Genomic DNA, 14,655 nt, shown 5'->3' with positions numbered 1-14,655 from the left:
ACTCCTCAAAGTATGGCACTCGTGTCTCGCTCCTCCCAGTGTGGCACTCCTCCAATTGTGGCACTCCTCCCAGTGTGGCATTACTTACAGTGTGGCACTCCTCCCAGTGTGGCAGTTCTCCTAGTGTGGCACTCCTCTACTGTGGCATTCCTACGAGTCTGGCACTCCTCTCAATGTGGCACTCCTTCTGGTGTGGCACTTCTCCCAGTGCGATACTCCTCCCAGTGTGGCACCTTTCAGTGTGGCACTCTTCCAAGTATGGCACTCCTCCCAGTGTAGCACATCTCCCAGTGTGGCACTCCTCCGAATATGGCACTACTCCCAGTGTAGCACTCCTCCCAGTGTGGCTCTCTTAGCAGTTCGGGAGTCCTATTATGGCACTCATCCTAGTGTGGCACTCATCCCAGTGTAGCATCCCTCCCAGTGTGGCACTCCTTACATTGTGGTACTACTCCCGTTGTGGCAGTCTTCCTAGTGTGGGACTCCTCCCTGTATGACAGTCCTTTAAGTTTAGGACTTCTCCCAACGTGTCCTCTCCTGCCAGTGTGGAACTACTCCCAGTTTGGCACTCCAACCTAAATGGCATTCCTAGTATGGCAGTTCTTCCAGTGTGGCACCCCTCCTAGTTTGGCACTCTTCCCAGTGTGGCACTACTCCTAGTATAGCACTACTCCTAGTGTGGCACTCCTCCAAATTTGGTGCTCCCTCCAATATGGCACTCCTCCCAGTTTGGGACTTCTCTCAGAGTGGCAATCCTCCCAATGTTTCATTCCTCCAACTGTGGCACTCCTCCCAGTGTGGCACTCCTCTCAGTGTAACTCTTCTCCCAGTGTGGCACTCCTCCAAGTGTGGCACTCCTATTTTTATGGCACTCCTCCCAATGATGCACTCCTCCCAGTGTGGCACTCCACCCATTGTAGCAGTCCTCTCACTGTGGCTCTCCTCCCAGTTTGGCATTCCTCCTAGTTTGGCACTCCTAGTGTGGCACTGCTCCTTATGTGGCACTCCTCCCATTGTGGTATTCCTCACATTGTGGCACTCCTCCCAGAGTGGCACTCCTCTCAGGGTGGCACTCCTCTCAGTGTGGCACTCCTCCTAGTGTGGCACTCCTAGTGTGGCACTCCACCAGTGTGGCATTCCTCCTAGTGTGGCATTCCTCTCAATATGGCACTCTTTCTAGTGTGGCACTCATCTCAGTGTACCATCCTCCCAGTGTGACATTCCTCACAGTGTGGCACTCCTCCCAGTGTGGCACTCCGCCCAGTGTGACATTCCTCTTAGTTTGGCACTCCTCCTAGTGTCGAACTCCTTCCAGTATGGCACTCCTCCCAGTGAGCCACTCATCCCAGTGTTGCACTCCTCTGAGTGTGGCACTCCTTCCAGTTTGGCATTCTTTACAGTGTGGCACTCCTCCCAGTGTGGCAGTTCTCCTAGTGTGGCACTCCTCCACTGTGGCATTCTTACTAGTGTGGCACTCCTCTCAATGTGGCACTCCTAGTGTGGCACTTCTTCCAGTGCGGTACTCCTCACAGTGTGGAATTCCTTTCAATGTGGCACTACTCACAATATGGAACTCCTCCCAGTGTGGCATTCCTTTAAGTGTGGAACTCCTCCCACTATGGCACTCCTCCCAGTGTAGCACACCTCCCAGTGTGGAACTACTCCCAGTGTGGCATTCCTAGTATGGCACTCCTTCCAATGGAGCCCTCCTGCCAGTGTGGCACTCCTAGCAGTTCGGCATTCCTAGTATGGCACTCATCCAAGTGTGGCACTCCTACCAGAGTAGCACTTCTCCCAGTGTGGCACTCCTTCCAATGTCGCACTACTCCCAGTGTGAAACTACTAGTGTGGCACTACTCAAGGGTTGGCACTACTCCTAGTGTGGCACTACTTCAAGTTTGGCACTCCTCTCAGTTTGGCACTCCTTTCAGTGTAGCACTCCACCAAGTGTGGCACTGTTCCCAGTGTGGCACTGCTCTCAGTGTGGCACTCCTACCAGTGTAGAACTCACCCCAGGTGGCACTCCTTCGAATGTCGCACTACTCCCATTGTGGCACTCCTAGTTTGGCACTACTCAGTGTGGCACTGCTCCTAGTGTGGCACTACTCCCAGTTTGGCACTCCTCCTAGTGTTGCACTCCTCTCAGTTTGGCACAACTCTCAGTGTGGCACTCCTCCCTGTGTGGCACTCCTCCCACTGTGGCACTGCTCTCAATGTGGCGCTCCTTCCAATATGGTACTCTTCCCAGTGAGGTATTCCTCCCAGTGTGGCATTCCTCCTACTTTGGTTCTCCTCTCAATAGGGACTCGTTCTAGTTTGGCACTCCTCCCAGTGTGGCACTCTTCCCAGTTTGGCACTCCTCCCAGTGTGGCACTCCTCCTAGTGTGGCACTCCTCCAGTGTGGCATTCCCCCTAGTGTGGCATTCTTCTCAATATGGCACTCCTAGTGTGGCACTCCTCTCAGTGTACCATCCTCCCAGTGTGGCATTCCTCACAGTGTGGCACTCCTCCTAGTGTGGAACTCCTTCCAGCATGGCACTCCTCCCTGTGAGTTACTCATCCCAGTTAGGCACTCCTCTGAGTGTGGCACTCCTCTCAGTGTGGCACTCCTTCCAGTTTGGCATTCTTCACAATGTAGCACTACTCCCAGTGTGGCAGCTCTCCTAGTGTGGCACTCCTCCACTGTGGCACTCCTACTAGTGTGGCACTCCTCTAAATGCGGCACTCCTTCTAGTGTGGCACATCTCCCAGTGCGGTACTCCTCACAGTGTGCAATTCCTTTCAGTGTGGCACTTCTCACAATATGGCACTCCTCCCAGTGTAGCATACCTCCCAGTGTGGAAATACTCCCAGTGTGGCGTTCCTAGTATGGCACTCCTTCCAATGGAGCTCTCCTGCCAGTGTGGCACTCCTAGCAGTTCGGCATTCCTAGTATGGCACTCATCCAAGTGTGGCACTCCTACCAGAGTAGCACTTCTCCCAGTGTGGCACTCCTTCTAATGTCGCACTACTCCCTGTGTGAAACTCCTAGTGTGGCTCTACTCAAAGTGTGGCACTAATCCTAGTGTAGCACTACTTCCAGTTTGGCACTCCTAGTGTGGCATACTCTCAGTTTGGCACTCCCATAAGTGTGGCACTCCTCCAAGTGTGCTTTCAGTGTGGCACTCCTACCAGTGTAGTACTCCTCCCAGTGTGGCACTCCCTTCAATGTCGCACTACTCCCATTGTGGCACTCCTCTTAGTGTAGCACTACTCAAAGTGTGGCACTGCTCCTAGTGTGGCACTACTCCCAGTTTGGCACTCCTCATAGTGTGGCACTCATCTGTTTGGCACACATCTCAGTGTGGCACTCCTCCCAGTGTGGCACTCCTCCCACTGTGGCACTGCTCTCAATGTGGCGCTCCTTCCAATATGGCACTCTTCCCAGTGAGGTATTCCTCCCAGTGTGTCATTCCTCCTACTTTGGCTCTTCTCTCAATAGTTTGGCACTCCTCCTAGTGTGGCACTCCTACCAGTGTGGCACTCCTCTCAGTGTAGCACTCCTCTCAGTGTGGCACTCGTCCTAGTGTGGCACTTCTTCCAGTGTGGCACTCTTCTCTGTGTAGCCTTCCTTCCAGTATGGCACTCTTCCTAGGGAAGCACTCCTCACATTGTGGCAATCTTCCCAGTGTGGCACTCCTCCCAGTTTGGCACCCCTCCCAGTGTGGCACTACTCCCGGTGCAACATTCCTCTCTGTGTGGCACTCCTCTAAGTTTGGCACTCCTTTCAGTATGGCACTCTTCCTAGTGAGGCACTGCTCTCAGTGTGTCATTCCTCCAACTGTGGGACTCCTCTCAGTGTAACACTCTTCCCAGTGAGGCACTCCTTCTAGTGTGGTACTCCTCATAGTGTGGCACTCCTCCTAGTGTAGAACTCCTCCCAGTATGGCACTCGTCCTAATGTACCACGCTTTCCAATATGGCGCTCCTCCCAGTGTGGCACTCCTTCCAGTGTGGCACTCCTCCCAGTCTGGCGTTCCTCCCAGTCTGGCACTACTCCCGGTGTGACATTCCTCCCAGTGTGCCATTCCTCCGAGTGTGGCACTTCTCCAAGTGATGCACTCATTCTAATGTGGCATTCCTCCTTGCGTGGCACTATTTCCTATGAGGCACTCCTCCCAGTGTAACACTCTTCCCAGGGTGGCACTTCTCCCAGTGTGGCACAACTCCCAGTATGGCACTCCACGTAGTGTGGCATTCCTCCCAGTATGGCACTAGGATCTCGCGCCTCCCAGTGTGGCACTCCTCCCAGTGGAACTCCTCCCAGTGTGGCACTCCTCCTAGCGTGGCAGTTCTAGTTTGGCACTCCTCTACTGTGGCATTACTGCTAGTGTCGATCTCCTCTCAATGTGGCACTCCTAGTGTGGCACTTCTCCCATAGCGGTACTCCTCCCAGTGTGGCATTCCTTTCAGTGTGGCACTCCTCCAAGTATGGCATTCCTCCCAGTGTGTCATTCATGTTAGTGTGGCACTTCTCCCACTATGGCACTATCCAGTGTAGCACACCTCCCAGTGTGGCACTCCTCCGAATGTGGCACTACTCCCAGTGTGGCATTCCTAGTATGGCACTCCTTCCTGTGGGGCACTCCTCCCAGTGTGGCACTCTTAGCAGTTCGGGAGTCTACTCCTGGTTTGACATTCCTCCCAGTGTGGTACTCCTCATAGTGTGGCACTCCTCAAAGTATGGCACTAATCCCGGTGTGACTTTTTTCCCAGTGTGGCAATCCTCTTAGTGTTGTACTTCTCCCAGTTTGGCACTTCTCCAAGTATGGCACTCCTAATGTGACATCCCTCCTCGTGTGGCAATACTCACAGTGTGGCATTCTTCCCAGTGTGGCGTTCATAGTCCACGTGGCGTCAGCCTTCCTCTACCTCCACGACGCTTCATCACCTCCTGCACCTCCACGTGGCGTCAACCTTACTCTACCGTTACGAAATAAGTCGTTAACCTTCCCCTATCTTCATGTGGCGTCAACATTCTTCTACCTATATGTGGCACCAACTTTCTTCTACCTCCGCGTTGCGTCAGCTTCCTTTACCTTTATTTGGCGTCCACCTTTTTCTACCTCTACTATTTCCACGTGGCGTTCACTTCTCCTCGCCCTCCGCGTGGCGTCAGCCTTCCTCTACATTTACATGGCGTCAACCTTCCTTTACCTATACGTGTCGTAAACCTTAGTCAACCTCTACGAATCATCAACCTTGCTCTACCTCCACGTAGCGTTAACCATCCTCTACCTCCACGAGGCGTCAGCCTTCATCAACCGTTCTCTCACTCCACCTGGCTTCCTCTACTATTACATGGCGTCAAATTTCCTCTACCGCCCCTTGGTGTCAACCTTCCTCTACCTCCACATGACGTCAACCTTCCTCTACCTTTACATGGCGTCAACCTTCCTTCACCTACATGTGTCATAAACCTTCCTCCACCTCCACGCAGCGTTAACCTTCCTCTAACTCCACGTGGCTTCAACCTTCGACAAAGCCTCAACCTTCATCTAACTCCAACCTTCCTTTACCTCAACCTAGCGTGAACATTCCTCTACCTGTACGTAGCGTCAACCTTCCACTACCTCCACGTGGCGTCAACCTTCCTCTACCTTCATGTGGCGTCAAATTTCTTCTTCCTGCACGTGGCATCGAACCTTCCTCTACCTTCATATGGTGTCAAGTTTCTTCTACCTCCAGGTGGAGTCAACCTTCCTCTACCTCCACTTGGTGTCAAACTTCCTCTACTTCCACGTGACGTTAACCTTCCTCTACCTCCACGTGGCGTCAACCTTTCTCTACATCCACGTGGCGTCAACCTTAATCTACCTTTACAGGGCGTCAACCTTTCTTTACCTTCCCCTACCTTCACCTGGCGCCAACTTTCTTCTAGTTCCACTTCACGTCACCGCTCATCTACATCCCCGTTGTGTCAACCTTCCTCTACCTTCACGTGTCGTCAAACTCTCTCTACTTCCACGTGCCATCAACCTTCCTCTATCTCCACATGGCGTCAACCTTCCACTACCTCCACGTGGCGTCAGACTTCCTCTACCTCAATGTTGCGTCAAACTTCCTCTAACTCCAAGTGGCTTTAACCTTCCTCCACATTTACATTGCTTCAAGCTTCCTCTACCTCCCCGTGACGTCAACCTTCCTCTACCTCCACGTACCATCAATCTTCCCCTACCTTCATGTGGCGTCCACATTCTTCTACCTATGTGGCATCAACCTTTTACTTCCACGTGGTGTCAGCTTCCTCTAGCTTCATGTGGCGTCGACCTTCTGCCTCCACGTGGCGTCAACCTTCTATTTCCACGTGGCGTTAACTTCTCCTCTACCTCTACGTGGCGTCAACCTTCTATTTCCACGTGGCGTTAACTTCTCCTCTACCTCTACGTGGCGTCAACCTTCTTGTACCTCCACGTGGCGTCAACATTCTTCTACCTCCACGCGGCGTCAGCTTCCTGTACCTTCATGTGGCAAGAACCTTCCTCTATTCCTTCCTCTACGTGACGTCAACATTCCTCTGTCTCCACGTGACTTCAACCTTCTTCTACCTTTACATAGGTCTTTCAAACCTAATGACACGTTTTTAAACAAAGTGAAAATGGAGAATGTTCGTTTTTACGATCTCCTGTTACGAGTAATAACAAAAAATGGTAGTGAATTTTTCAGGGAATTTTTTTTCGATCAATACAGCTCTTAAAACATAAGGAATCGTTTTTCTAGGATACGAAAATGAAGAATCTTTGTTTTTAGGGAATTCTTTAGGAATAAAATATTCTTTCTAAGAATATTTCAATACAGCTTTCTAAACAGTATTAAACGATTTAAAAATGGAGAATGTTCGTTTTTAAGATCTGTTACAAGCAATGACAAAAAAAGGCAGGGAATTTCTTAGGGAAATTTTTTTTTCGGTTAATACAACTCTTAAAACATGAGGAATCGTTTTTCTAGGGTCAGCTTTTAAGATTATCTATTACCGCTAAAGAGAGAGAAAAAGAGGTAATCAATTCTTTAGTAATAGATTTTAATGCAGCTTTCTATACGATATAGAAATGGAGAATGTTCATTTTTAAGATCTGTTACTACTAATGACTTTTGTCATTAGTAGTAACAGCAGGGTATTTATCAGGGAAATTTTTTTTCGATCAATACAGATCTTAAAACATGAGGAATCGTTTTTCTAGGATATGAAAATGAATCTTTGTTTTTAAAGTGAAAGAAAAAAAGGTAGGGAATTCTTTTGGGATAAAATATACTTTCTAAATAGAAAACTATTATCAAAACTATTAAACAATATGCTGGAAATGAGATGTTTGAGGACAATGTGTGGTGTGAGGTGGTTTGATCGAGTAAGTAACGTAAGGGTAAGAGAGATGTGTGGAAATAAAAAGAGCGTGGTTGAGAGAGCAGAAGAGGGTGTTTTGAAATGGTTTGGGCACATGGAGAGAATGAGTGAGGAAAGATTGACCAAGAGGATATATGTGTCGGAGGTGGAGGGAACGAGGAGAAGAGGGAGACCAAATTGGAGGTGGAAAGATGGAGTGAAAAAGATTTTGTGTGATCGGGGCCTGAACATGCAGGAGGGTGAAAGGAGGGCAAGGAATAGAGTGAACTGGAGCGATGTGGTATACAGGGTATACAGTGGATTGAATCAAGGCATGTGAAGCGTCTGGGGTAAACCATGGAAAGCTGTGTAGGTATGTATATTTGCGTGTGTGGACGTGTGTATGTACATGTGTATGGGGGGGGGGGGGTTGGGCCATTTCTTTCGTCTGTTTCCTTGCGCTACCTCGCAAACGCGGGAGACAGCGACAAAGTATAAAAAAAAAAAAAAAAAAAAAATTAAACAATATGAAAATGGAGAATGTTCGTTCTTAAGATCTGTTACGAGAAATGACAAAATCTGGCAAGGAATTTTTCTAGGATATGAAAATGAGGAATCTTTAACATTATTTATTACCGCTACAGAAAAAAGGTAGGGAAATCTTTGAGGATTAAATATACATTAGAAATAGATTTCAATACAGCTTTCTAAACGATGTAAAAAATGGAGAATGTTCGTTTTTAAGATCTTCCGTTTCGAGTAATATAAAAAAAAATGGCAGGGTATTTTTGAGGGAATTTTTTTTTTTCGATCAATACCACTCTTAGAACATGAGGAATCGTTTTTCTAGGATATGAATATTTTCTAAATAGATATCAATACATCTTTCTAAACACTGTGAAAATGGAGAATGTTCGTTTTTAAGATCTGTTACAAGTAATAACAAAAATGGCAGGGAATTTTTCAGGAAAATTTTCTTTTTTTGGTCAATGCAGATAAGGAATTGTTTTTCTATGATATAAAAATGCAGAATCTTTGTTTTTAAGATTATCTATTACCGCTAAAGAAAAAGAGGGTAGGGAATTCCTTAGGAATAAAATATTCTTTCTAAGTATATTTCAATACAGCTTTCTAAACAGTATTAAACGATATAAAAATGGAGAATGTTCGTTTTTAAGATGTTACAAGGAATGACAAAATAATGGCGGGGAATTCTTTAGGGAAATTTCTTTTTTTGGTCAACACAGCTCCTAAAACATGAGGAATCGTTTTTCTAGGATATGAAAATTAAAAATCATTGTTTTTTTAAGAAAGAAAAAGAGGTGATCAATTCTTTAGAAATAGATTTCAATGCAGCTTTCAAAACAGTATTAATCGACAAAAAATAGCAGGGAATTTTTCAGGGAAATTTTTTTCGATCAATACAGATCTTAAAACATAAGGAATCATTTCTAGGATATGAAAATGAACAATCTTTGTTTTTAAGATTATCTACTACAGCTAAAGAGAAAGAAAAAAGGTAGGGAATTCTTTTGGGATAAAATATACTTTCTAAATAGATTTCATTACAGCTTTGTCAAAACTATTAAACTATAAAAATGGAGAATGTTCGTTCTTAAGATCTTCTATTACGAGTACTGACAAAAAGTGTCGGGGAATTTTCAGGGAAATTTTTTTTTCGATCAATACAGCTCTTCAAACATGAGGAATCGTTTTTTAGGATACGAAAATGAAGAATCTTTTCTTTTAAGATTATCTATTACCGGTAAAGAGATGGAAAAAAATGTAGGGAATTCCTTAGGTATAAAATATACTTTCTAAAGAGATTTCAATTTTTCAGTGATATGGAGAAATGAAGAATGTTCCCTTTTTAAGATCTTTTGTTACGAGTAAAGACAAAAAATGTCAGGGAAATTTTCAAGAGAATTTTTTTCCATCAATATAACTAAAAACATGTGGAATCGTTTTTCTGTGATATGAAAATGAAGAATCTTTGTTTTTATGATTACCGCTAAAGAGAAAGGAAAAGAGTTAGGGAAGTCTTTTGTGATAAAATATACTTTCAAAGTAGATTTCAATGCACTATTAAAGAATATAGAAATAAAGAATGTTAGTTTTTAAGATCTGTTACGAGTAATGACAAAAAAATGGCAGGAAATTTTTCAGGGAAATTTTTTTCGATCAAAACAAAAGGAATGGATTTTCTAGGATATGAAAATGATGAATCTTTGTTTTTAAGATTATCTATTATAGCTAAAGAGAAACAAAAAAGGATAAAATGTACTTTCTAAATAGATTTCAATACAGCTTTCTAAACATTATTGAATGATGTAAAAATGGAGAATGTTCGTTTTTTAAAATCTACGAATAATGACAAAAAATGGCAGGGAATTTTTCAGGGAAATTTTTTTTTCGAGGAATCGTTTTTATAGGATATGATTATCTATTACCGCTGAAGAGAAAGAAAAAGAGGTGTGGAATTCGTTAGGAAAAAATTTTACTTTCTAAATAGATTTCAATACAGCTCTCTAAACACTATTAAACAATATAGGAATGGAGAATGTTCGTTTTTACGATCGGTTACGAATAATAACACAAAATGGCAGATAATTTTTCAGGGGAATTTTTTTTTCGATTAAAACATGAGGAATAATTTTTATAGGATATGAAAAAGAAGTTTGTTTTTAAGATCTGTTACGAGTAATGACGAAAAATGGCTGGGAATTTTTCAAGGAAATTTTCTTTTTGATGAATACTTTTTGATCAAACGAGGAATTCTATTTAGAGAGTATATTTTATATACTTTCTAAATAGATTTCAATACAGCTTTCTAAACACATATAGAAATGGAGAATGTTCGTTTTTAAGATCTGTTACGAATATTGACAAAATCTGGCAAGGAATTTTCAGGGAATTTTTTTTTTTTTGATCAATCTTAAAACATGAGGAATCGTTTTACGAAAATGAAGTTTCTTTTTAAGATTATTTATTACCACGAAAGAGAAAGAAAAAAAGGTAAGGAATTCTTTTAGCATAAAATATACATTCTAAATAGATTTCAATACAGCTTTCTTAAACGATGTAAAAATGGAGAATGTTCGTTTTTAAGATCTTCCGTTTCGAATAGACAAAATATGGCAGGGAATTTTTGAGGAAAATTTTTTTTCGATCAATACAGCTCTTAAAACATGAATCCCAGTGTGGCAATACTCCCAGTGGAACACACCTCTCATTGTGGCTCTTCTCTCAGTGTGGCTCTCTTACGAGTGTGGCACTACTCAGTGAAGCACTCCTACCAGTGTGGCACTCTTTTCAGGGTGGCACTCATCCCAGTGTGGCACTCCTTGGAATGTGGCATTCATATGAATGTGGCACTCCTCTTAGTTTGGCACTCCTCCCACTTTTCCTATTGTGGCACTAATCCCATTGTGGCTCTATTCCCAGTGTGGCACTCCTCCTAATGTGGCACTCCTAGTATGGTAATCCTCCCAGTGTAGCACTCTTCCCAGTGTAGCACTACTCCCAGTGAGACACTGGGAGTAGTGCTACACTGGGAAGAGTGCTACACTGGGAGGATTACCAATGTGACACTCCTCACAGTGTGGTACTCCTCAAAGTGTGGCACTCCTCCCAGTGCAGTACTGCTCCCAGTATGGCACTCTTATTGTGGTACCTCTTCCATTGTTGCACTCCTAGTGTGCCACTCCTCCAAAAATGGCACTCCTCCACGTTTGGCACTCTCTAATTTATATGTGGCACTCCTCCCAGTGCGCCACTACTCCCAGTTTGGCACACCTCCCAATAAGGCACTCCTAGTATGGCACTCATCCCAGTATGGCACTCTTTATAGTGTGACACTCCTAGTGTGGAACTCCTCGTAGTGTGGCACTACATTGAGTGTGGCACTCCTCATTGTGTGGGACTCCGACAGTATGGCACTCGTTTAAGTTTGGCACTCATCCCAGTATGGCACTCCTGCCAGTGTGGCACTACTACCATAGTACTCCTCCCAGTTAGGCATTCCTCCCAGTGTGGCACTCCTAGTGTGGCACTCCTCCAAGTTTGGCACTCCTCCCAATGTGGTACTCCTCCAAGTTTGGCACTCCTCCTAATGAGGCACTCCTCCTAGTGTGACGCTACTCCCAGTTTCGCACTCCCCCAATGTATCACTCCTAGTATGGCACTCCTTCCAGTGTGGCACTACTCTCAGTTTGGCACTAATGGCACTCCTCCCAGTGTATCATTCCTCCCAGTCAAACAATCCTCCCAGTGTGGCACCTCCCAGTGTGGCGCTACTCCCAGTGCAGCAATCCTCCTAATGTGGTAGTCCTTCCAGTATCGCACTCGTCTAAGTTTGGCACTACTCCCAGTGAGGCACTCCTCCAAGTGTGGCACTACTCCCAGTGTAGCACTTCTAGTGTGGCACTCCTCACTGTGTGGCACTACTCCCATTGTGGCACTCTTTGTGCGCTACTCTTCCAAGTATGCCACACCTACCAGTATGGCACTCCTCCAAGTTTGGCACTCCTCCCACTGTGGCCCTCCTCTCCAGTGTGGAACTACTTCCTGTTTGGCACTCCTCCCATTATGGCATTTTTAGTATGACACTCCTCCCAGTATGGCACTCATTTCAGTTTTACATTCCTTTCAGTGTGACACTTCTAGTATGGCAGTCCTCCCAGTGTATTACTCCTCCTAGTGTATCACTCCTCCCAGTGTGGCACTCCTCCCATTATGGCATTTTTAGTATGGCACTTCTCCCAATATGGTACTCTTTCCAGTGTGGCACTACTTTCAGTTTGGTACTATTATTATGGCACTCCTCACAGTGCATTACTCCTCCCAGAGAAACAATCCTCCCAGCGTGTCACTCCTCCCAGTTTGGCGCTCCTCCCAGGATGGCAATCCTCCTAATGTGGCAGTCCTCTCAGTATGGCACTCGTCCAAGTTTGGCACTCCTCCCAGTGTGGCATTCCTCCCAGTGTAGCACTACTCCCAGTGTGGCACTTTTCCAAGTGCAGCACTCCTCCCAGTGTGGCACTCCTCCCAGTACCGCACTCCTCTACGTTTGGCACTCCTCCCAGTACCGCACTCCTCTTCGTTTGACACTCCTCCCAATTCTAATATGGCACTCACCCCAGTGTGGTTCTACTCCCAGTATGGCACTCATCCCACTGTGCCACTTCTTACATGGCACTCCTACCAGTTTAGCACTCCTCCCAATGTAGCAATACTTCCAATGTGGCACTCCTCCGAGTGTGACACTCCTCCCAATGTGCAACTCCAAATATGGCACTGCTCACAGTGTGGCGCTCCTCCTAGTGTGGCACTCCTCTTAGTTTGGCACTCCTCCCAATATGGCACTCCTCCCAGTGAGGCACTTTTAATATTGTGGCACTACTCGCATTGTGGCTCTAGTCCCAGTGTGGCACTCCTAGTATGGCAATCCTCCTAGTGTAGTACTTCTCCCATTGTGGCACTACTCCAACTGTGGCACTCCTCCCAATGTGGCAATCATCACAGTGCGGCACTACTCACAGTGTGGTACTCCTCCTAGTGTGCCACTCATCCAAAAATGGCACCCTCCACGTTTGTCACTCCCAATTTTAATGTGCCATTCCTCCCAGTGTGCCACTCCAGTTTGGCATACTTCCCAATATGGCGCTCCTCCCATTGTGGCACTCCTCCTAGTGTGGCACTCCTCCAAGTTTGGCACTCCTCCCAATGTGGCACTCCCAGTGTGACACTATTCCCAGTTTGGCACTCCTCCCAATGCATCACTTCTATAGCATGGCACTCCTCCCAGAGTGGCACTTCTTCTAGTGTGGCACTACACTCAGTTTGCCACTCTTAGTATGGCACTCCTCCCAGTGTATTACTCCTCCCAGTGAAACAATCCCCCCAGTTTGGCACTCCTCCCAGTGTGGCGCTACTCCCAGTGTGACACTTCTAATGTGGCAGTCCACCCAGTATGGCTCTCGTCCAAGTTTGGCACTTCTCCCAGTAAAGCACTCCTCCCAGTGTGGCACTACTCCCACTGTAGCACTTCTCCCATTATGGCACTCCTCACTGTGTGGCAGTGCTCCCATTGTGGCACTCCTTGTGTGCCACTTCTAGTATGACACACCTACCAGTATGGCACTCCTCCAAGTTTTGCACTCCTCCCACTGTGGCACTCCTCCCAGTGTGGCACGACTTCCTGTTTGGCACTCCTTCCATTATGGCATTTCTAGTATGGCACTCCTCCCAGTATGGCACTCATTTCAGTTTTGCACTCCTCAGTGTGGCACTTCCAGTATGGCAATCCTCCCAGTGTATTACTCCTCCAAGTGTAACACTCCTCCCAGTGTGGCACTCCTCCCATTATGGCATTTTTAGTATGGCACTATACCCAATGTGGTACTCATTCCAGTTTGGTACTCCTCTCACTGTGCCACTTCTAGTATGGCACTCCTCCCAATGTATTACTCCAAGTGTAACACTCCTCCCAGTGTGGCACTCATCCCAGTGTGGGACTACTCCCAGTGTGGCACTCCTTCTAGTGAGGAATTCCTCCCAGTATGGCACTCGACTAAGTGTGGCTCTCCTCCCAGTATGGCACTCCTCCCTGTATGGCATTCCTACAAGTGTGGCACTACTCCCAGTTTGGCACTCCTATCAGTGTGGCACTCCTCCCAGTGTGGCGATCCTCCCCGTATGGCACTCCTCCAAGTGTGGCGCTACTTTCAGTGTGGCACTCCTCCTAGTTTGTCACTCCTCCTAGTATAACACTCGTCCCAGTGTGGCACTCCTCCATATGTGGCACCCCTCTTAGAGTGGCACTTCTAGTATGGCAATACTCCCAGTGTGGTACTCCTTCCAGTATAGCACTCTTCCCAGTGTGGCACTCCTCCCAGTTCGGCACTCCTCCCAGTTCGGCACTCCTCTCAGTGTGGCACTTTTTCCAGTATATCACTCATCCTAGTGTGGCACTCCTTCCAGTATGGCACTCCTCCCAGTGTGGCACTCCTCACAGCGTGGCACTCCTAGTGTGGAAATCTTATTATGGCACTCGTCCCAATGTGGCACAATATAGCACACCTCCCAGTTTGGCATCCTTAGTATGGCACTCCTTCCAGTGGAGCACTCCTCTTAGTGCGGCACTCCTAGTATGGCACTCATCCAAGTGTGGTACTCCAAGTATGGCACTCATTCAATACTGGCTCTCCTACCAATGTAGCACTCCTCCCACTGTGGACTCCTTCCGATGTCGCACTACTTCCATTGTGGCACTCCTCTTAGTGTGGCACTACTCA

This window comes from Panulirus ornatus, chromosome 11 (genome assembly GCF_036320965.1).
Source record: "Panulirus ornatus isolate Po-2019 chromosome 11, ASM3632096v1, whole genome shotgun sequence".
NCBI classification, from domain to species: domain Eukaryota; kingdom Metazoa; phylum Arthropoda; class Malacostraca; order Decapoda; family Palinuridae; genus Panulirus; species Panulirus ornatus.
This window is presented reverse-complemented; position numbering follows the sequence as displayed.